The sequence below is a fragment of the Acinonyx jubatus genome, chromosome B1, assembly GCF_027475565.1.
Source record: "Acinonyx jubatus isolate Ajub_Pintada_27869175 chromosome B1, VMU_Ajub_asm_v1.0, whole genome shotgun sequence".
Classification (NCBI taxonomy): Eukaryota; Metazoa; Chordata; class Mammalia; order Carnivora; family Felidae; genus Acinonyx; species Acinonyx jubatus.
This window is the reverse complement of record NC_069382.1, coordinates 108696998-108721997: the sequence shown is the minus strand read 5'-3', so window position 1 is coordinate 108721997 and position 25000 is coordinate 108696998. Positions and strand designations below refer to the sequence as shown.

At 38.7% G+C, this 25000-nt stretch overlaps 1 protein-coding gene across 11 annotated transcripts in view; it reads left to right on the top strand.

Moving 5' to 3' along the window:
* ALPK1 (alpha kinase 1) overlaps positions 1 to 25000 on the top strand; it is a 134262-nt gene that overhangs the window by 9626 nt on the left and 99636 nt on the right. For 2 of the 11 annotated variants that reach the window (XM_053217056.1, XM_053217057.1), the window contains exon 1: positions 4428 to 8167. The exons of 8 other annotated variants lie outside the window; for them this stretch is intronic. The gene's annotated coding sequence lies outside the window, so the exon portion shown is untranslated. Of the gene's footprint in view, positions 1 to 4427; positions 8168 to 21535; positions 21640 to 25000 lie in introns of those variants that run through there. One more of the 11 variants, XM_053217054.1, reaches the window with a different exon arrangement.

Here is a 25000-nt window from a genome sequence, read left to right as displayed (position 1 = left end):
TTAAATATGTTAAGTAAACTACACTGCTGTATAGTAAATATAATTGTTCAGTCTTTGGGAGATAAATCTTACCTTTTCTTTGTTTGACATACAAATAACTTGCTATTTGAAAAAAGGGAGGATTGAGTCTCAGTGCTAGAGTGAACGGGCATGACAGAATCAAAGAACAGAGGGGGAAATACCAGTTGAAATACTTACTACTAGTTGATTTTTCTTACATTGGTTGCCTTCAATGTCAGCCATGGCTTTTACTGAAGTCAACTTATTCTTTTATTTTGAAGAGAGGAAAAAAGGCAGGAAAGAGGAATGGGAACTTCACATGATATGTATGCTGTTAGTTTCTTGATTTGTTTCTCATTCTTTTGGATTCCTATAACCTGGATTCATAAATTTATATCTGTACATACTGTAATTACATCTATTTTTTCCATATTATTGCATATACTCCTATTGTACCTCAAAGTATATTGTGTCATCAGCTTGCTCAGGAAGCTTTGCTTAGAATCTTAACCCTAGAATATATAGTTACTGTGATGCATTCCCCATTAGTGCATTGTAAGCACTAAAAAATATGCACAATTTTCAACAAAAGCCTCATCCATTCATAATTGTTTTTCTTTTCTGTAAGAAAAGTGCTTAGATCCTCATCACATGTCCTTTTGCTTGACGACTTCTTCACAATAACTTAATCTCTGATTAAAGTCTGGATGCTGCAGGTATCATTCTCCAAGATAACTATATTCCTACCCAGAAATTTGCTTCCCTAAATCATGCCCAAGTTATTGTGAGGGATAGTAACATGTAAGTGAATAGCATCTATTGTGAGATATTAATCGGTCAGGTCTGATGCTCATTTCCTAATGTTGCAGGTTATTTAATAAGAAATATTTGAAGCCTTTTGAGCCCAGATTCCCTCCCACCCTGTACCTCCCCTCCTCTCCAGTGGGCAAGAGAGACTGGTAGGCAGACACCAGGAACTAGGAAGAGCTTCTTAAGGCACAGCTTGCCAGGCAGCTGAGAAGCAGACAGAAACACCCTGATCCCGTTAATTCTGGGCTGCAGGCTCCAACCTCTTAATGTAGATGAGGCAAAGCACTTCATCTTTGTAGCTCTCCTAGCGGATTTCTTGGGGGCATATTCTTTGAATATATTTCCACTTAATAAAATGACCTCTTATTACTTTATTCAAATCCAAAGGATGCTTTCTAGACTTCATCTTTCTCTCTGCATTTCTTTGCAATTTTGACACTATTGACTTCTCCAAATTTTCTTTTTTGGTTTCCATATCACCATGCATTTCTGACTCTTCTAGTTCTCTGGCTGCACTCCCCTTTTATATTCCCGTTCTCTGCTCTCTGCCTCCTCTCGCTCCTGCTGTATTTTCACATTGGGTGATGCCCATTGCTACGTTTATATCGGTTTACACTCATATACCGAAGGCCCTGTGGTTCCTCTTCCAGAGTTCTGGACTCTTACATCCAAGTGTAAATCTGCTTCTAAATATCTTTATTCTGCATTCCACAGGCATCTCACATCTAAAATTTTCAACCCTGGACTCATCATTTCTCACCTCCATCAGTATTTTTTATATTGATATCTGGCACTAAAAGCCATGGACTTGCTCAAGCGAAACACTTGGGGCTCTCCTAGACCCCTTATTTATCAACAGCATCTAATCAGTTTTGAAGTGACATTGATTCCGTTTCTTCAATAGCTTTGGAAACTACCTGTATGTCTATTCTTGGTTCAAGCCCTCAACATCTCACTCCATATCCTCATCTCCTCAGCCTCTAGTCTGCCTGCAGGCAACATTTTAACAGTTATTTTGGGTCATGTTGTTCAGAGACTTCCCATTTTCCTAGCATGTATTTTAATAGCCCTAATGATCCGTGATCTGCATCGTTCTCCAGCCCCATCTTTCAGCCCTTACCAATCAATACCCTAGATGAATCTAAGTTCCAGTGATACCTCGGTACCCATTCATTCCCAATATGCTCCTCCATTCTTTATCCCAACTACTGCTTGCTCTGCCTGAAAGACTATTCCTTTCTTTGGTGGCTTACTTTCTGAAAGGTACACCTCAAGCATATTCCTCTGGGAAGACTTGACTGACTTTACTGCTCTCTGCCAAAGCAGGTGGCCACGTTGTCCTGTTGGACTAGACATTTCCTAGAACCCAGAGTATTCTTCTTTCCCAGAACTTTTTTTGCAATAACCACTTTTGAAAACTAAGACTGTATCTTCTATCTCTGAATTCCCAGTACCTAACCCAATGCATGAGACATTGTATGTATCCAATATGGATTTCCTAAATAAATAAAATTTCATGAGTCCCTACTTTTCTGTCCTATTTCTTTTAAGTGAGATTTACCACTACTTAAAGCTCCCTAGCTCACAAAGGGCATAATTTTTCCCCAGAATTTAATAAAAAAAATCCATCAATTCAACATTTGAATAATTACATCTACTTTTTCACACATATATAATGATATCTTCTCAACTAGAGACTGTAGAAGGTTGTGACATTTGAGAGGTCTTGGACCCTGGCAAATGCTCCTTCTGACTTGGTATTGTTTTTTAAAAATCTTGCATCTTTGCTCCATTTAAATATATTTAAAGATTCCCAGAAGGAATACCATATATTCTGTATTAAAAGGCTCATATTTTTAAATGTTTATTTATTATAAGAGACAGATCAAAGAAGGGGCAGAAAGAGAGGGAAAGAGAGAGAACCCCAAGCAGGTTCTGCACTGTCAGCACAGAGCCTGACACAGGTCTCCAACCCATGAACCTTCAGATCATGACCTGTGACGAAACCAAGAGTCAGACACTTAACCAACTGAGCCACCCAGGTACCCCCTTTAAGAAAAAAATGTTTATTTATTTATTTATTTTGAGAGAGAGCAGAGAAAGGGCAGAGAGAGAGAGAGAGAGAGAAAGAACAGGTTCACATTTTAAAGCAGCTTGTCCATAGCATGGCCAAGTTTTTGCTTTTGTGCTATTAGGTTATTTTTTAAAAAAGATTTTACTGTCTATTCAAAAAGAAAAAAAAATTTCTTCTAGGCTTTTATCAAGTCTAAGTGCTATCCTATGGTACAGGATGCTTTTGATCTGGTCAATTGACTGCCCCTGTTAGAGTCAGCTTTGTCCCTTTGCTGTGTGACCATGACCAAGTTCCCTAGTCACTATGGGCCTCAATTTTCTCCACCCTAACATAAAGAGAATTATGTTAATTATCTCTTACAGTTTTTATGAGAATAAAATGTGTTAGTACATTAGGGCCCTTAAAACAATATTTGAAAAAAACAAATGCTAGCTGTTTTTAAGTCCTGTGGAGTCTATGTAGATCCTATGGTAGCACACCAGGTGGGCACTATCTTCAGTTATTTGCTGCTGAATTTTGAGAAGGTAGAATAGTATTACAGGATTATAGAGTTGGAAAAGACTTTATTTTTTTTTAAGTTTATCTTTTTTGAGGGGCGAGGTGAAGAGAGACAGAGGATCCCAAGCAGGTTCCTCACTGTCAGTGCAGAGTCTAATGCGGGGCTTGATCCCATGAACTATGAGATCATGACTTGAACCAAAATCAAGAGCTTGACCCTCAACTGACTGAGCCACCCAGGTGCCCCATCCTAGGAGAAGTTTTGATAAAGATTAACACTCACTGATGAGGGTTGGCTACTGGGATTTGTCATTTGTGTTAGCTGGGATATGGAGGGGCAGGCAGAGTGGTGAGAATGTCTAGTTCCAAAGCAAGGCTGAAAGAAAAACAGAAGACAATAAATGCAGAAAGCATCCCTAAGTTAACCATAAGTCATGAGGGAAAGGAAGTGCCACTAAAATATATATATAGTGTCACAGTGTTTTGTTAAACTACTTCTGACTACACCTAGGCACCTCAGTTGAGAGACAAAAATCAGACGGCTCAATTATAGTCCAAGAATACTTAGTTAAATTTTGAAACTTACACTTTCAAAAGCTTCATTATAAGTATATATGTGCATATAGAAATATATATATATGTACATACATATATATATAAACATTATAACTGTACACAGAAACAATGATATCAAAAGGTTTATAGTGCTTATTTCTTAGTGGGACCATAGGTAGTTCTTATTTTCTTTTTTGCTGTATTTTTTCTCCAAAATTTTAAATAAAATCACCATTTTACTCTTATTATAAAATAAAATGTTTCAAAAATTTACATTATTTAAAAATACATCAGAAATCACTATGATACAATCTTCAAGATTTTCATGACTCGGGGCGCCTGGGTGGCTCAGTCAGTTAAGCGTCCGACTTCATCACAGGTCATGATCTCGTGGTTTGTGGGTACAAGCCCCGCACTGGGCTCTGTGCTGAGCTCTAAGCGGCTCAGAGCCTAGAGCTGCTTAGTATTCTGTGTCTCCCTCTCTCTCTCTGCCACCCGCCTGCTCATACTCTGTCACTCTCTCTCTCTCAAAAATAAATAAATGTTATGGGCACATATGGGTGGCTCAGTTGGTTACGCATCCGACTTCAGCTCAGGTCATGAACTCACAGTTCATGAGTTCAAGCCCCATGTTGAGCTCTGCGCTGACAGTTCAGAGGCTGGAACCTGCTTCAGATTCCATGCCTCCCCCTCTCTCTACCCCTCCTCCACTCTGCTCTGTTTCTCTCTCTTGCTCTCTCAAAAATAAATAAAAACATTAAAAAAATTTTTAATAAATAAATGTTAAAAAATTTTTTTAAAAAGTTTTGCATGACTTAAATACTTCTTGATAGAACATACTGGAAAACACCCAGTAGGCTAGTAATACCTCTCACTCATAAGCCAGAAACCACCGTGTATGAAAAAGTAAGTTATAGTGAAAGAAAAGAAAAGCACTACTTATTATGCAACATAGATCTTAGAAGTCTCACAGTATCTCAACACAGTTATTCCCCAAATCACAGTTGTCAAGGAAAAGCTTTTTAGACCACAACTGCATATGCACAAAGTGAAAGTCTAAGTGACACGAGGGAACCAGGGGGTTCCCTCTGGGCAAGTTTTCCCTTCAAATACCCCTATCTGCTCCCATTCAGCCTCTTCTGAATGCACAGCTCATCTAAGAGCTGGCCTTTCATTTCACTTTCCTGGACAGGTCATTAGCTGAGTCATTAGCTGAGGCAGATTTGGAGTTCAAAGTGGACATGTTGAGAATATGATGCTGACTGGATATACAAGTCAGATACCCAATGAACAGTTGAAAATATCCATCGGAAAATTTCAAGGCAGAAGTTTGGACTGGAGATACAAAGTTGGTGATTGTTAGCCAATACATGATATTTAAAACTATGAACTGAATGAGATCACCAAGGAGTGGATTGATTGATTGTTGAGAGAGAGAGAACATGCAAGAAGGGATGGGACCCAGAGAGAGGGAGAGAGAGAATCTTAAGCAGGTTCCACACGCTCACAGCTGTGAGATCATGACCTGAGCCAAAACCAAGAGTCGGACGTTTAACCTCCTGAGCCACCCAGGCGCCCCAAGCCAAGGAGTGGATTTAGATGGAGAAAGGAAGAAGGCCAGAGACTGAGGCTTTGCACATTTCAACATTAAGGGATCTAGGAGAGGAGGATGAACCAGCCAAAAAGTCTGAGAAGGAGAGATCAGTGAGGTAGGAGGAAAACCAAGAGCATGTGGTATCCTGGAAGGCAATGGAGAAGGGAAGGTGTGTGTCACATGCTATCTATCACATATTTTAGTAGGTTAAAAAGAAGAGGAATGAGAATTGGTCTTTGGATGTAGCAAGGTGGAGTTCACCAGTGACTTTGACAATGGCAGTTTCAGTGGTGTGATGGAGCAGAAGTCTGATCGAAGTGAGAGAAAATGAGAAGAGACAGATTGAAAGCTTAAGCAGGAGCAATTCTTTCAAGGAATTGTGCTGCAAAGGGCAATAGCTATTGATGAAAGTGAAGTCAAGAGATTTTTCTTCTAAGATGGGAGAAATAATGGCATGTTTGTAAATGGATAGGAATGAACCAATGGAGAGCAAAAACTCAGAGAAGAAAAAAATTCAGCACTGAGTTTGAGTAAGGAGAAGGGTGCAATTATTGTTTGAATGGAGTAATTGCTTCCAGATAAGAGAATGAGTGACTCATCTCTGAAAGCAAATGGGAGGGCAGAATATGGGTTGCAGCCACTGTTAGAGGTGAGCAGGAGTCTGTGAAAGTCCTCTTCTGATTGCTGAGAATGAGGGTAGAGGAGGAAAGGAGACAAAGTATGAAATCGGCCCCTGACAGAGTGAAAGGTGGATGGACCTGAGAATCACAATGCGATTGCCTGGCAGCATTAATGGCATCACTGAGTTTCAGAGGCAGAAATTTAAAGTGGAATCAGGGGGCAGGGATATTTTTTCCCCCAGCATCATTCAGCTGTGTAAAGTTTGGGTTTAACTAGAGTTGTGATTTTGACATGCACATGTTAAAAACAAGGGAGTCAAAGGTGTATGCATGTGGTGATGATCATGATTGACCATGGAAATTAAATTGGGTAGAGGGAGGAGAAAGGGCCTCAAGGGGGGTGGTAGGATCAATGGATTCTAGGTCCCAGTGAGATTTTGGGATTGTTGGATTTGGGAGAATAAAAGGGGACAAGATGGATGGTAGTGGATAGAAAGTGAGATACAATTTGAAAGTATGAAAGAGTTGCCTTAAAAGTGAATGCCCGAGGTTGGGTGAAGGGCAAGATCTTTGGAAGAAAGGGTTCAAGAAACCAAGAGTCCCTGATCACTAAATAATTATTGAAATCTCCAAGAATGGGGGTCATTGGAGTAACAATGATGTGGGAGCTAAAATGCCCTAGGAGCAGGCTGTTGACATTAACAATGACGGGCAGTGGGTCATGATGTAAGATTCCAAGATTGGGGAAGGCATATGCAGATTAAACAAGGAAGGCAAAAGCAAGGTCTAAAAGTGGCCAGGAGGCTGCTCATTTAGAGCCAGTGGTTCAGGGACTTAAGGGCATAAGCTGCCCCCTGAAAGATTTTTCAAGGTGGTTGAAAATGTAAAGCACTATGGGGGCACCTGGGTGGCTCAGTTGGTTAAGTATCTGACTTTGGCTCAGGTCATGATCTCACAGTTCGTGAGTTCAAACCCTGCATCGGGCTCTGTGCTGACAGCTCAGAGCCTGGAACCTGCTTCAGATTCTGTGTCTCCCTCTCTCTTTGCCCCTCCCTACCCCGCTCATGCTCTGTCTCTGTCTCTCAAAAATAAATAAACGTTAAAAAAAGAAAGAAAATGTAAAGCACTATGAAATGTCATGTATTGCTATTTCTAGTGTATGAAAAAATAGTAACTATTATTGCAAATTCTTTCAGCAAAATATTTACATAAATAACCAGGAGGACTTCCTCCCCTGGCAATCCCCAAAAGTAATAAATAGACTTCTTTTAAAGTCACTGAGACAAGAGATCATTCAGAAAGGTTTTTTCAGCAAAGTCTCTTTATTTTCTCATAATGAAACTGTCAGAGAGTACCAACCCTGATAATTTAGACCTCTGATAGTAAAGTTTCTAAAAAGTCTAAAGAGAGATTTGAAACCCCTACCTCTGTTTAAGAGGATGGAGAGAGATGTCTGTCCCCTGTTCACCACTTTGGACAGGATCTGGTCTTCTGTGATTGACATTTTTCCTTTATGTGTTTCTTTTTTTAATGTTTATTTATTTTATTTTACTTTTTATTTTTTAATGTTTATTTATTTTTGAGAGGGTGCTAGTGGGAGAAGGGATAGAGGATCGAAGCGGGCTCTGGGCTGACAGCAGCCAGGCTGATGTGGGGCTTGAATTCATGAACTTTGAGATCATGACTTGAACTGAGGTCGGTTGCTCAACCAACTGAGCCACCCAGGTGCCCCTATTCATTTATTGTTAAGGTTTATTTGTCTTTGAGAGAGAAACAGGGAGTGCAAGTGGAGAAAGGGCAGAGAGAGAGAAGGGAACAGAGGATCTGAAGCAGGCTCTGCGTTGAGAGCAGAGAGCGCGTCGTGAGGCTCAAACTCATGAACCATGAGATCATGACCTAAGCTGAAGTCAGACACTTAACCGACTGAGCCACCCAGGTGTCCCTCCATGTGTTTCTAACGTGATGGATGGTGATGACCAATTGTAACTTCTCTACTCTCATTTGGGACTCAGGACGGTGAGTTTCCTCTGTTCTCTTACCTGGGATGTTTCAAGTAGAAATCATGCAACAATGCCTATGACATAATGCAGGAAATAAATATAAATTATTCCTTATTCTGTCCATTCTCTTATTATAATAAAGTCCTCTGTGTTTAATATTTTTTTAACCTAGAAAGTTCTAAATTAGAACTGGATCAAAATCTATGAACACCAATTTTGGGTAAGTTTTCACATGAAGTTTTGAATTAATTATTTTCTCCTAATTATAGAACTATACATAGTCATTGTAGAAATCATAAAAAGAAGGGGAAAATAGTCAAAGAGTATTACTGAGAGCCAAAGATGCTAAATATTTTGGTGTATGTCCTGCTATTTTTGTAGTCATTCTTAATAATTGTGGTAAAATACACATAAAATGTGCCATCATAATCATTTTAAGTGTATAGTGGTATTAATTTACATTCACATTCTTGGGCTACCATCACTCCCATCTATCCACAGAATGCTTTTCATCTTGCAAAACTGAAACTCTGTTTTCACCATCAAACAATAGCTTCTCATACCCCACTCCACTCCCCCCACCCCACCCAGCCCCTTGGCAACCACCATTCTACTTTCTGTCTGTATGCATTTGACTACTCGAGGCACCTCAGGCAGTAAGTAGAATCACGCAATTTTGTCTTTTTGTGATGCTTATTTCATGTTATATAATGTCCTCAAAATTTACCTGTGTTATAGCATTTGTCAAAATTTCCTTTTTTAAGGAAATGTATGTGTATACCACATTTGTTTATCTGTCTGTTGATGGGCACATAAGTTGCTTCTACCTTTTGGCTACTGTAAATAGTGCTGTTTTGAATTGCTGCATCATATGATAATTCTATTTTTAATTTTTGAGGAAACACCATAATATCTTCTTCCATAGCAGCTGTACCATTTTATATTCCCACTAACAGTGTGCTAAGATTATAATTTATCCACATCCTGGCCAGTACTCTATTCTTTTTTTCCTTTTTCTTTTCTTAGTAGCCATCTTAATGGGTGTGAAGTGGTATCTCATTGTGATTTTTGTTTGCATTCCCTAATTATTAGTGATGTTGAGCATCTTTTCATGTGCTTATTGACCATTTGTATATCTTCTTTGGAGAAGTGTCAGTTCAAGTCCTTTGCTATTTTTTAAAATTAGGTCATTTGTATTTTTACCCTTGAGTTGTAGGAGTGCTTTACATATTCTGGATATTAATTCCTTATCAGCTGTACGATTTGCAAATATTTTTCCCATTCCAAGGGTTCCTTTTGCACTCTGTTTAATATGACCTTTGATGAGCAGAAGTTTTTAAATTTTATGTAGTCCAATATATTTGGGGTTTTTTTGTTTGTTATCTGTGCCTTTGATATCATACCCAAGAAATCACTGCAAAATTCAGTATCATAAAGATTTTCTCCTGTTATCTTCTAAGACTTTTATAGTTGTAGGCTTTATTTTATTTTATTTTAGGCTTTACACTTTTCAGTTAGTTTTTGGCTTTGGTATAAGGTAAAAGTCCAACTTTATTCTTTTGCACATGGACGTCCAGTTTTCCCAACACCATTTATTGAAAAGATTGTCCTTTCCCCATCGAATGGTCATGGCACCCTTATCAAAAATCACTTGATGTGAAGGGTTATTTCTGGGCTCTCTATTCTATTTCATTGGTTTATATGTCTGTCTTTATGCCAGTATCACACTGTTTTGATTAGAGTAGCTTTGTAGCAAGTTTTAGAATCAGAAAGTACAAGACCTCCAACTTTGTTCTTCTTTTTCAAGATTGCTTTGGCTATTTGGGTTTTTTGAGATTATAAATGAATTTTAGGATGGATTTTTTTTTCTATTTCTGGAAAAAACATCATTCATCTTCATCTTTTTAAAAACATAGTAGCTGTCACACTGTGAACACTGGTATATTCTGTTTTTTCCTCCTTAACATTATATTTATCTTGTTAAAAATAAACACTAGGTCTTTTTATTCAAACACTTCATAAACATATTTCACAATGACTACATAAAGGAAAACGAACAAATGGAAATATAACTGAAAGACTAGAAAATATTTATGCCTCAAACTATGTGACTAGAATATACTTTAGATATTATAATCATAAAAATGAGAAACATATGATACAAGATTGTAATTCTTATATTATTTTTGACCAACTACAACTCTGGAATTCATTTATTTCCTCAGCAAATATTGCTGAGTCTCTATAGTTTATAATACACTGGGAACCTAGATATAAATTAGATATGATCTTCACCCTCAGGGAAAGGGAACAAATACTAAAATTTAGTGAAAGTGTAGTATGTGTCATAGGTTTTCACTTTCTTTTTTAGTGTTTGTATTCGTCTTATGGAGAAGTGGTGTTAGACCCATTTACAGATGAGGGGAAAAGACATTCATTTCAGAAACGTGTCTAAGGTGACACGGAGAGTGGATAGCAGGGCTGGGATACAGTTCAGGGTTGTCTGCTTCCAAAGCTCATGCCCTTTTCACTCTCCCAAGTTGCCTTTAGGCACTAATGACATAGCACAAGAGACAGGAGTACATATAGCTAAGTGTAATGTGAACAAAAACTCGTATAGCTATGAATTCTGCCAGAAAAGAGTAAAAAAAAGGCTTTAGAGAAATGCCACTATAATTTAAAACTTGGAAACTGAGAATTTCATTAGATAAAAATGGAAAGAGCAGCATTCTATCATTCATCCGTTCACAAACCCGCACTGAGCTTCTATTTCACAAATCCGCACTGAGCTTCTATTGTGTGCTAGTCACACGGCTGGTACCAGCTGTGCACTGGAGATTTGAAAGAGAATGAGTGAGGCTCTGCCCACTCTCAGGAGTCAGTCTCTTGGGAGACAGTTAAGTAACTGATATATGATAGAGCCTTGTGCCAAGCTCTGCCACAGAGGAGAAAACCGAGTGCCGGGGGACACTATTACAGGGTACTAAGGGCAAGTGCACAGTGACAGAAGCTGTGCTGCATTGCAGGTATGCTGGGTACCACACACTGGATTCCAAGTTCAGGTGCTTGGACGACTTCATCCTATAGGCAACAGCAAGACAGCAGACATTTTTTTTTAATTTTTTTTTGTTTTGTTTTGTTTTAGAGAGAGAAAGAGCATAAGCAGGGAAGGAACACAGAGAGAGAAAATCTCAAGCAGGCTCCATACTCAGCACAGAGCCTGATGCAGGATTCAATCCCAGGACCCTGGGATCATGACCCCAGCTGAAAGCAAGAGTCAGATGCTCAACCGACTGAGCCACCCAGATGGCCCCCAGCAGACATTTTTAAGGAGGGGAGTAACAAGGTTAATTCTGCTTTTAAGAGGCTACCTGGCAATGTGTGAAGTATAGAGTTATGGGGATATGGAAAGAGACAGGTGGCAGGAAAACCAGTTTGGAGGCTAATGGTCCCAACTAGAGATGGAGGGGACCTGGGAAAGACAATAACAGAAGAGATTGTGAGAGCAGAGACCATATTTGCAAGGAGAAGATGGCAGAATTCATCCAATATAGGATGTGTAGTGTGAATAGGAGTCAAGAGAACAGTGTAAACAAAGGCTTCAGGTCATATATATGTTCAGAACCACTGCATTATTTGCAAGTGAAGGACTCATTCAGCACTTCATAAGTAGGTAATGAATGCTCTTCGGATTATCAGTGTTTATTTCATATATTTAGCCATGCTAAAATACCCTTAATAGTTGAATAGATTTTTTTCTCCCAGTTTGCCCATGGCCTGCAATACTATGTACACTATTAATTCTGTTAGCAAACTCTTTCTACATAGATAGTACAAGTGAAATTTTTATTGCTGTTATATTGGAGCATCATAGATTTTGAGACAATGGACTAGTGATGTTTTTCTATGATAAAATTCAAAAAGAGTAATGTATTTTTTTTTCTGAAATGGGGTTCAAAAAAGGTTATTGGTAGATAAATAATATGCATCACTATTTTAATGTTTCATAAAAGCTTTCCATTTTATTAGGTCATTTCTAAGTCTTGTAATTTATTTGGCTCTTTTTTGTTCTGTAGAGCCACATTTGTTTTCATTAAGTAAAGATACACATCTAGTTTAAGAAGTGGGATCTTTTATGCCTGTGCTGTTATATGTAACCAGAAGAGGGTGGCAGTGAGGCACTAGAAAGCATGAACAGACCCTTAAAATTGCAGAAAGGCATTTAAGATCATCATGTAAATGACACAAACATTTGTTGGGACTGACAACTCATTAACTGACTCATTTTCTGAGCCAGAGACTATGACATAAACATTGTCACAGAATTTTCAGAACATCTGATGATGTCCTTATAATGCAAAAAGTAACACTAAGAAGTAGTCTCAACATTTTACATCAGTCTGAAAGGAAAACAATTAGAGGATGAATTAAGAATAAACATATTGTTTCTTGTTAAAGAGCGTAGGCAGAGAATTTAATAGCTTATAGAGACAACAAAAGGAATCCTATTTTCTTTGAATATTACAGATATTCCTGAAATAAAAAGAAATACTTCCAATTTATCAAATATATGGTAAGCAAAGTGTAGGATTAAGCAACTGAGAGAGGATGTCCAGATTCAGTAGATATCTCCTTTTATAAACAATTCATGAAAACAAATACTTTTTGAGTACATCATATATGCTAGGAATTATCCTATGTGCTAAACATTCCCGGCTATAGAGAAGAACAGAACAGATGCATACCCTGTCCTATTGGAGCATATATTATAGTGGGGAAGATAGACATTAACAAAACCACTAAAATTAATTCATAGTTACAATTGAGAAAAGAATGGAAAGCAGTCTACCACAGGGCTACAAGTAAACTAGTTTAGGTTCATTCCCCAAATGAACCTATCTTGGAGATTAGATAAAACTGAAAATAGGACGTAAGAACAACTTATTTGAAGTACTTAACACCTATTTACATTATGTATTTCTTTTAACAATAAATAAAATGGATAAGGGAAAATCTACATAATAGTAAAAATAACAATGCACAAGAGTGTTTGGGTAGTTGATATACAACAATAAAACACCACTAATTTGAAGTGTAGTAAAATACCCCAAGACTTCTCTGACTGCCTGAACTTGATTAAACAACCATATCAGTCATCAGACTGGCTGCGGCTTCAACTGAGAATCTGTCCTCACTTGATCCACTCAAAACCCCAGGTCCCAAACCTGAAAAACACTTGTGTAAATATAATCCCCTACCTCCTCTTTTTTGTTCATTCGTCTCAGCATCTCCAACATCCCAGATTCTCAGTTTATCCAGGCTATGAGCCCACTTCTAGGTCCTCTAGCCTCTCTGAGTCTGGACCCCTTGGTTCACAGGCACTTTAGACTTTTGATATGTTCCTTTGCCCTCTGCTGTATACACTTTCCAGATGTGGATTGACTCAGCTGTCTAGAGTAGAGGTGGGGTAGCCCCTCAGCTGACTGATGGCATCCATTATTGATGAACTGTAGCTGGGCCCCACTGAATCTTTTATTTATCCTTACTTAATTGTCTTTCCAATTCTCTACAGCCCCTGTTTCAATCCAGGATCCCCCCTTTTCAAGCTGAACTCACTGCTGCCACCCTACCTCCCAGATTTCCATCTGTTTGACTTAGGATACTGGGTTATCTATGGTGAACTCTCAGATTTTCTGTCGGTCATTAGCCATTTTTTTCTTCTTCCCTTATGCCTCAGAGAAATGGTAGTCTACCTTGGATTAAGCCTACTCCTTCTGACTTCTTAAACCTCTTTTGTGATTTTTCTCATTCATATTCTTTCTCTTTCATTTTTTTCTTTGCTTTCTTTATTTTTCCTTTGCCTTCTAATAGCTCCTTAGCCTACACACATGTTCAAATCTAATGATTTTTATGAAATATTCATTTCCCCTGAGACTGCATTCCATCTTTCTCCTTCCCTTAACAGCAGTGCTTCTCAAAATAGTAGTCTATATTTATCCCTTTCACTTCCTTGATTAACACTCATGCATCTACTTCTGATCTGCCCTCTTCTGATTATGATGTCTATTTACAAGATCAACCAGAACTTTATAATCACCTAATCTAGTTGCCTCTTCCCAGCAGTTACTCTGGGGTTTCCTGTGGAACTTGTTGCTCAGTATCATATTTCTGCTGTTCTTGGTTCTCACAGTTCTGGCTGTTTCATTGGAGGCCATAATTTTACTGTTTGGCTCTTGAGTAGAGGCATTTTGTAGAAGTCCGGTCTTCTTCATATTTTACCTTTGCCTCCTTTAATCTAATACAGTGGCTTCTATTATTGCCCCCGACGTGGATGATCCCCAAATTCCTCTCCAGCCCTAATTTCTCTCCTGAATCCGACTCACATTTCCCACCTTTTGTAGAGAGCTTCATTTATCTACAAGATTCCATGGGCACTTCAAACAGAACTGGTCTGAACTCATCATCTCTCAGTGTTCCACACACCCTGGATTTCCTGCTAATTCTAATCATGATCTACATTTGCTCTTGCTGTGTCTCCATCCCACCCCATCTGTCTGAAATGCATCTCTTTGTACCACTTTCCTTGTTCCCCAGTCCCTGCCTCTCCATTTTCTCCAGTTGTTGGAGTCCTACCCATCCTTCAGTGTTTAGCTTATATTTGTCCTTCTTAACAAGAAATTACTTAACTAAATCTCCCCTTCCCCACTCTTCACCCATTCTTTGCTTGGAATTCAACTATATCTGATCCCCCTCAGTCTTGTGTTTGAGATACAGATTTGTGTTTGTCATCTCTATTAAACCCTGAGGCCTAAAAATGCTGAGACTATGTCTTATTCATCTTTAGATCCCCTGCAGAACCTGACACATAGCAGAAAACCTAGAAATTATGGTTAATTTGCATTGCTGGAAGAAAAGTACCTTCATTTTTTTAAAGTTTATTTATTTATTTTGAGAGAGGGACAGAGAAAATGAATGGGGGAAGGACAGAGAAAGGGGGAGAGAGAATCGTAAACAGACTCTGCACTGTCAGCACAGAGCTTGATGCAGGGCTTGAACTCACAAACTGAGATCATGACCTGAGCCCAAACCAAGAGTCAATGCTTAACCTATTGAGCCACCCAGGCACCCCACAAACCTTAATTTTTAAGAATTGAGAAGAAAATGGAATTTATAATATGCAGGCTACAAATCTAAGAGAATATAGGATCTAAAAAATCAAATTTACATCAAATATAGTTGACATTTTTCCTATTTCAGTTGAGGCAGATTTTTAGAGGATGACATAAAATTTCACTCGGTAAAGGCCTTTTTTTAGGGGTAATTTAATTCTTGGAAATTAAGATTTAAATTTCAGGGACTGGGATTTTATTTTACTTTCTTTAAAGTTACTAAGTTGGGAACGACTGGGTGGCTCAGTCAGTTGAACATCCAATTTGTGCTCATGTCATGATCTCACAGTTCTCGAGTTCGAGCCTCGCGTTGCGCTCTGTGCTGACAGCTTAGAGCCTGGAGCCTGCTTCAGATTCTGTGTCTTCCTCTCTCTGCCTCTCCCCTGCTGATGCTCTGTCTCTGTCTCTCAAAATGAAATAAACATTTAAATAATAAAAATAAAGTTAGTAAGTTGGCCTGCTACTGTTTCATGGATGCTGGCAAAAGACATGAGATGATCCTCCTGGGTCAAAGACAGGGGACTTTATTATTCAGGAGCACAGCAAGCATGAGCATCATGTAGACATCTGTTTCTTATGTCCTCTAAGTCCCAAAGGAGTGATACTGACCAGTCAAGGTGGGTTTGTGTTGCAGTCAAGGAACATTGATCTTGAGGAAGCCACTGCTTTTATAACAAAATTGTTCTATGACCTCATTTCTCAAGGTTGCTGCAAATACAAACCTGATAAATAGGCCAAGCAAAGGAAATTGGGTTGACATTCTTGACATGCTCAGCAAGAGCTTGCAGAGATGCATGCCCACAGCCCATGGTGGATTGCCTTTCCCAAAAACATTCTGTGAGAGTAATGATTGATGATTATCCTGGTGCAACAGAGGGACTCAATAAATACTTGTTGAATCAAGTTAATTAATTAATGAGAAGAAGGGGAACCACTGAGGAATTTAAAAAGGCAAATAGAGTGAATCCCTGTGGTAACAGTTCCAGATTTCAGATCTTTTTCAGAAGAAAAAGTCAAAAGGGTTACGAGAACTAAGACTTTGTAGACCACTTAGCCTTATAACAAATAAAATTTCCAAAAACTTTACCTCATGGAAAGTGAGAAGGACTCATATACAAAATAATCACTGATTAAGTCCAAACAACCTAAGGCAATGCCCATAGCTTGCTGAATTAGTATCACAGTAACTATAGTTCTTTCCATCTGCAGTGTTTTACCACACACTAAATTTCATTGAAAGTTTAGACATTATGCTCATTTGGGAACTTCTACCACACATGAGTTTTACTTCCTTAAAATGGTGACTTGAACTACAAATCAACATATATTATGCTAATGAATTTGATCAGAATTAAATACTCGCTTCAAAAGTTGCAAACAAATGAAATACCTTACCCTCTCAAAGATTCTCTCTTGCTTTAAAATTAAAGTATGATTAACATAAAACACTGTATTAGTTTCAGGTGTACAATATAGTGATTCTACAATTCTATACATTACTCAGTGATCACCACAATAAATGTAGTCACCATCTGTCACCATACAAAGTTATTACAACATTACTGATTATATTCCCTACTCTGTACTTTTCATCTCCATGACTTATTTATTTTGTAACTAGAAGTTTGTACTTCTTCATCCTTTTTATCTATTTCACCCAACCCCCCACCCTACTGCCCCTCTGGCCACCACCAGTTTTTTTCTCTGTATTTAAGAGTTTGTTTTTTTGTTTGTTTTTTCATTTATTTTGTTTTGTTTTGTTATGTTTTAGATTCCACATATAAGTGAAATCATAGGGTATTTTTCTTTTTTTATCTGACTTATTTCACTTAGCCTAATACCTTCTAGGTTCATCTATGTTGTTGCACATGGCAAGATCCCTTTTTTTTTTTTTATAGCTCAGTGATATTCCATCATAAGCTCCATACCACAACTTCTTTATCCATTCATCTATTGTTGGACACTTGGATTGCTTCTGTATCTTGACTATTGTAAAAATTGCTGCCAATAAACATAGGGGTGCATATATCTTTATGAATTAGTAGTTTCATTTTCTTTGGGTAAATATCCAGTAGTGAATTATTGGATTGCATGGAGTTTCTATTATTAATTTTTTTGAAAAACCTCCACACTGCACCAATTTTCAATCCCACCAACAGTGCATGAGGGTTCCCTTTACTCCACATCCTCATCAATACTTGTTATTTCTTGTCTTTTTAATACTATCTATTCTGACTGGTAGGAGGTGATATCTCATTGTGGTTTTGATTTGCATTTCCCTGATGATTAGTGATGTTGAGTATCTTTTCATGCGTCTGTTGGCCATCTGGATGTCTTCTTTGGAAAATGTCTATTTAGGATCTCTGCCCATTTTTTAATCAAATTGTTCATTGTTTGTTTGTTTTGGTGTTCAGTTGTATAAGTTCTTTATATATTTTGAATATTAACTCCTTATCAAATATATTATTTGCAGATATCTTTTCCCATTCACTAGGTTGCTTTAGAAAACCATCAATAAAACAAAAAGGCGATCTAGTGGGTCAAGATTCTCTTGAAGGAAAGGAATTAACCTGAAATATCTTGTCAGAGTGTAACAGTGAGGTACTTGAGACATGTAGGTTGGAAGTGCAGATTTGTGAGGGAAGTTTACTTTTACACTGATGATTTTAACTCTTGTTTCTCAAGACCGTATTAGTCCAAGTGACTAAAATACTTAGGCTACAGTCACAAAATTTTGTGATTGCATATCTCAATGTTTAGCCTCTCTACTTTCCTTTTTTTCCTGTATGCTTTCCAGTCTTTTCAAACTACTGTTGCAGTGTCGCTGTTCTCCATCTGCTGCTCTCACAATTGGAGATTGATTGCCTCCAGGATTCACAGTGTTTCTAGCAACCTTATATACTTTGAATTTTTAAATCGCTACTGCAGGAAGGTTTTGTTTTTAAGATCTAGAGTTCCTCTCTCCTCTCCCAAGGAATGTTACCCAGGTTCCTCTAAGGAAGCAGGGTTAGAGGGCTTTTGAGTAACCTGTGCTTCACTCAGACTCAAACTGGTATCCCCAGATATGTCATATAGTTGGAACCCTTCCCTACCCCAAGGCAAGTTCTCAGCTTTCCTGAGGCTCTTTCCTTTTCTTTCCTCAAGTTTATAGAAAGCTTCATCATCCTTTTGTCTTGGAAAATCTTTACAATAGAGATAATCATCATTTCCTTCATTGGTCTTATCCTCTTTACCAACATCCCATTTTCATACCATTTGCTCTATTCTTCCCTGATTGCTGAGATTGTCCCACGCAACAGGTCACAACAGGTCCCCTTCCCCCAGCCATCAGCGTCATTGTTGCTGTGCCTGAATGGACCAGGAGTAGATAGCTGATGCCAGAGGTAACAAGCCATATGTTGTGCTAAGACTTTGTCTTTGAACTAAGGATGCTGAGACTGAATTAGTTTCTGCTGAGGATTTGAATCAGGAGGTCATGTAAAGCCATGATAAATGGATCAGATAATGATGGTCTACAGAGAAGAATAAGGCAGACCTTGTATGTTCTGTTTGCCTCTGTACTCTTACCATCTAGCATGGTACCTGATACATAGTAGGCTATCAGTAAGTCTTGGTGGAATAAATAAAACAGACTCTTAAAGGGGGAGAGAGAGAGAGAGATTACTTTTGCTTCCAACAGCTTTCGGTTTCTGACTCTAATCCCTCATGAGGACTATCTGCATTTCCTGTCCTATGTCCAGGAGAGATCCTTGTGTCCATCCAATAAGTCTCCCTTTATGCTAAAGCTAGTTTGGGTGTATTTTGTTCCTTACAGCTACATTAAACCTAAGAATCTCTTAATATAAGGGTTCCAATCATTAGAACTTAACGTCTCTGTATCCCCAGGGAGCTACAGTTCCTCATGCAAGCCAGAAATCTTGATGACTTGTGCAGAAATCACTGAATTCCAGAAGTAGGCATGCCTCCACTTTGCTTGATGTGAACCTCACATTGTTGGGACAGGGAAAAGAGTAGAAACGCAAATTCAACTGAAAATAAAAGAATTACCTCCAAAAATAAAGTTTGATGGTCTTCTTAAAAAGTTACCTCTTGGGGCACCTGGGTGTCTCAATCGGTTGAGCATCGACTCCAGCTCAGTTCATAGTCTTGCAGTTCCTGGGGTGATAGCAGGAAGCCTGCTTGGGATTTTCTTTCTCTCCCTCTCTCTCTGCTACCCCCCCCCCACTCCCTCACTCTCTCTCTCACAAATAAATAAACATTAACAAAATAAAAAATTAAAGCAACATCTCAGGACACCTGGCTGGCTCAGTTAGAGGAGCACATGGCTTTTGATCTTGGAGTTGTGGGTTCGAGTCCCACAGTGGGTGTAGAGAGTACTAAAAAAATAAATAAATACACTTTAAAAAAAAAAAAGCAACCTCTGAAGAAAAACTCCAGAAACTCCAACTTGAGGATCCTTTTGTAGAGAGGGCCAGGTCTTATGCATTATTGATTGAACGTGACTTTATGTAGGGTCCACAGGGTAGATCAGGCATGATCAAGAGACACTTGCCAACCTAAGCTCCAGGATGAGGGGGAGTAGGTCATGGCTTCACCTCAACTTTTGAAATGCAGTTGAACTAAACTTGGTGATGCAGGAAATTTCTGTGCAGTTTCTGGTTGTCTTCTTGATTATCACGCAGCATGTGGAGGAGAAAGGTTAGTCTTTCCTGCTCACTAAAGTAGCAGGGAGACAGGGCACATGTAAACTCCGCTATAGAAGGAGGGAGGTGGTTGAAAAAGCCAGAGGTAAACATTCTAGGTTTGAAAAACAGAAAAACAAAATACCTGGAGGCAATATGGCAGGTTTGGCAAGAACACAGGCAGTGAGACAGATCTCCAAAACCAATTCACCAACTTACTGATTAGCTCTGTGTCTTGGGCTAAGCTGCTTAAACTCATAACCTTAGATGTCTCAAGTTTCCTGGCCAGTGGTACCATGCTAAGTGCTCAGTAAATGGTAGGGATGATTAGGATTGTTAGTGCTTAGTAATTTAAGCAATAATGAAGAATGTGTTACTTTTAGGTTGACCAAAAGGGAGATTGAAAACTTTTTTTTTTAACTGAAGAAATATTGTACTAAAACATATATTTAACAGCTCTTCTTCACTGTTACTTTTACAATATAAATCCCTATGTGATCGAGAAATGTAAAAGAAGAGACCAGTAAATATCTATGGTAGCTATACAGCAAACCGCCATGAATTGTGTGGTATCACTCAACAGAAGTATAAACTTCCTTAGAAGAAGGAGAAGGAGAAATTCCCTAAATAGGAGGCACGTGTGAATTCTCACATGCAGTCTTCTGACCTTATGCACTTGCAAACTGTATGACCTCTAGATGGCGAACTTGGATAGGGTGAATACTAAGCAATGACTACCTAGAGAAGAAAGCAATGGTTTTTGTTTCGTTAAAGGAAGGAGGACTAAGTTAGATTGCTACATTGATAAAGGCTGTACACTATACCAACCCAAGACAATACTTTGCTGACACACTGGATGTCTTCCTCTAAAGGGGCCATCCATCTGCCTGTCGAAGTGAGTCTACCCTCAGTCATATGTGCTGTTGAGGGACAAGCCTGCATTAGTTTCTGAAAGAAATGTTTTGGTTCAGAATTCATACGGGCTGCTAGTCACTGATACAGGAGAACAGTATCAAGTAGGGAATATAAATAGATTTCTTACAAGTCTCTTGAGGCGTACAGAAATGTTACCCTCTCAGAATATCCATATGTAACACTATTTAATTATCTGAACCCATCTTACATGTCCAAAGCATCCCCATCTTTTGATCTGTATAAATAATTATATCCTCCCTTGCTCGCTTATTGCCCCTGTTGAGTATTTGTTCTGTACACTTCCCAAGGCAATCCTTTAGGGACCAATTATCATCCTTTATTGACATCATCTCACTGGCTGATGGAGATTTCTAGAGTTCCACACTGGGCATTCAGGACTCCTAAGGGAGCTCTGTGGTACTTTATATGATCTATATGCCCTGCTTGAGAAACATTTTCTTCCTTAAAATTCTACCATGAGGTACTATTTTTAGCATATTTACTAGTTTTACCAGATCACAACTACATATAATATGTGAATTTGTAGTAAAATTCGTGTGACTTTCCAAAACTGTGTCTGCTCATGCAGTGGCTTAGATGTTTTGTTGGTTCTTTCAGTTGTGAAAAAGCCTAGTAATTCACCCAACATGATAGATGGATGACTTTTTGCTGCATTATAAAAGGGTCACTGTCCCCAAAGCGCCTCTCAGCTTGTGGATCAGGTAAAGGAACATCTCTAAACTTTTGTGGTGCCTCTGCCCTGTCAGTTATCACAAGGCTGTAATTATTGCCTAAACATTGGCCTCCCCACAACTATGTACTTATGGAGTCCAGAAACTGTACTATATTTATCTGTTTATCCTTAAACAGATTGTGTCTGGCACATGGTAGGTACTTATGAAAATGTTGAGTGGATTAAACAATAATGTATGTGCTTTGGAAGAACAAGAGAAGGCAGCAAGGAGGAAGTATCAATTTAGGAAAGACAAAAAGAGGAAGATAAGCTAACCACCTATAAGGAATTGTGCCTATATTAGACAAATTTCATTCCAAAAGTATAGAAAAAGAGAGAACAGCAGTGGATTGTGTCCAGCCAAATACATTTATTTTTACTAACCAAATTCTTGAGAGGTTGACTTATAAACTAATGTGCTAGTTCACCATTTCCTGTAGAGAACATCTCTTCAGAGATTACAAGTTTTGTGTCCAGGTTACAACATTGCCCTTAACCAATTCCACTGACTTCGCGTCTTCATTCATTTCAAAATGAAGAAAGTCCCTAACTTTCAGGATGGGGCAGTTCTGGTTTTCAGGTATCTTCTAAAAGCTTCTAAAAAGTTGCAGTTACTCTAAGATATGGTAGGTAGAGAAGTTATCAGAATGTTCAGAAATTGTAGATTTAGATTTAAAGATACTCACTGGTAAAAGCCATACACTAGAAGGTAGGAACGAGGAACAATCAGAAACAGACTCTGAAAGACAGTTCAAATAAGAGGAGCTACACATTACCCCAAAGTTTTACTCATAGAGTTGACAATGGGACATCTGACATGAAATAATAGGGATGGCCAAAGACATGAGGACCATGCCTAGTGATGGAGAGTATAGGACTGTCATGTCTACACATGGTGAACACTCAATAAATGCTGGTTGAATGAGTAAGCCATTGTGTGCCCAAGCTGCTGTTAAGGGAAGTCATGAACTGCTTTGTTAAAGGCAGGGTTTATTTATTTACTTATATATTTACTTAGGTACATGTAAAAAGGAATCAAAGTGGCATGCACTATTAAAATGTACATAAAACAGGGTAGGAAAAGTTAAAGCAGAAACCATTTAGAAGAAAGGAAGAAAGCAATGGCCTGGAAACCTGAGGTGAGAGAATCATTACAATGGAGCTTATAGGAAGCCCTGAGCTTCCTGACAACCAGTTCAAAAGGGAAACATGCTAGATCATACATTCTCATCAGCCAGTAAAGGGGAGTTTGTAAATTCATCTGGAAACGGAGAGTTATTCTTGGAACTTAATTCTAGAAAGAGTTTACTGCATGGACACTTAAATAAGAGGAAGAAGACATTTAATAAGTTTTTCATCAGCTACATACATCTTATTCATTGACTAAACTTAAAGGTAACCACCACCAACATACCCTATGTAAAATAATAGATGACAGAGAGGGGGAACGTGTATGAACATACACACCTGCCGCTCAAGCAAGGAAATACAAATATTGACCACAGTCCCCATGTTTGCAACTAGTTATGAGACTACATTTGTAAGTTCCTTACTACACTTTCAGTAAACAGGAGGAAGACTCTTCTTCCCTATAGTTTCTGAGCCCCTGTAATCTGCCCTTGGGTGAAACAACACCATATATTGGTTATTGATTTGGAACATATACCATTTTCTCTAGACCAGTACCCCTACCTCATAAGATATCCTCCAGCTGGCTCTGTAACTTAGTCTTCAATAGACTATTGCTTTGCTATAAAAAGCCAGCTGCTCCTGGGTTATGGTAAGACCAGTGAGTCCTGTGGGAAATTACCTATAACATCCTGACCAGAAGCAATGTTATGTGGATTACTGTTGGTGAATTAAGCCTTCAGGAAGTCCACAGAATATATTGCTAATAGAAACATAGCAGGGAAGTCAAATCTCTATCCAGAACAAATATCCATTTTATTGAGAAAAATTGCTACCAAGTCCCTAATGAAAAGGGTTCAGTATAATCAGTCAATAGGAGGCTGGTCATGCCATCTACATGGCTCACGTATTGAACCGAATGCAGAAGTCTCTGCTGCTGCTTAGGCATTCAATAGTGGCAGTAGCCAGATCTGCCTTGTGAGGTTGAACTCATGAATAACCTCCGCCTCTGTCACTATGGCCACTGTGTTCCTGAACCTACTGAGTAATCCTGGTGATGCTGGGGAAAGAAGACAGCTGACATGTGCAGTCCTGGTCTTCTTGCCCACCTGATTCTGGAGGGTCTTCTCTGCAGAGAGAGCCTACTGATGAGCTTTAACATGAGGCACAAGCATTCTCATACCATCAACCTATTTTAAGACCCCCATGAGTGCACCTCTACCCTAAACCTTCTTATAATCCAATATTGTTCCTTTTAACTTCTCATCAAGCCAAACCTTTAGGTTCTATGTATAAATCTTCACTATAAGAATCTTTATTTCTAGGTCAATTGTGCAATTCGATTGACTTATCCAAGTTCTTAGTTTGAAGATTTATCTTCCTACTTGTCCCTCATGGCCAACAGTGAGAAGAGCTCTGGGATCAACTTATTTATGGCTGGTGCCAGTATATTACATGCACAATGATTAGTGAATCAGTCTTGAATCTTTTCTTCCCTGCCTACAGGAAATCCCATGAGGCTATATGAGTGGGTATAGGAGTGGTGGCATTTGAGCAGGATTAAGTGCCATGAGAGTTGGAGCCATTTTCTCATGAAACTTCCTTGTGCCTTTAGAACTTGCTCAAGTCTGATCTTGTATATGCAACTTCAAGTTGAGGATGGAGAGCTGCTTTGTACATCCAAATTTGAGAACAGGTCAATCAAATAGCGCTTAATTTGGAAGGCAGCTCAGGTCTAACAAAGAGTCCATTTCCTATGGCCAGATATTCAGTCTCTGTTAGGACCTAACAGCAAAAATCAAGAGCTGTTTCTCAACGAAAGTAGTTATTTGTCAAAGACGTAGGGCTTTGCTCTCAGTTATGGGGCTATACTATGATTCTCTTATTAGGGAGTTTCAGAGGCTCAATGGTTTGTTGCAGACACTTTGTGCACATTAGATTTCCAGGATCACAAGATCTAAGTAGCAAGCGTGGCTTATTCTTTAAACTGAACTGGCTGAAGAATATTCTTTTGCTTTGGGGCTTCCTTAAATATAGAGCCTTATGGTTTATTCAATAAGTAAGAAGGAACAACACCAACGTAACATTATTTTGCTTCTCTCATACTAAAAGCCCACCATATGTGTATGCCTCTTTCTCTATGGAACTGGATACAAGGTGAAGCAAATTGTCTTTAACTTGGAGGGGATACCTTTATATATCACAGATCTCTAGACTCCCAG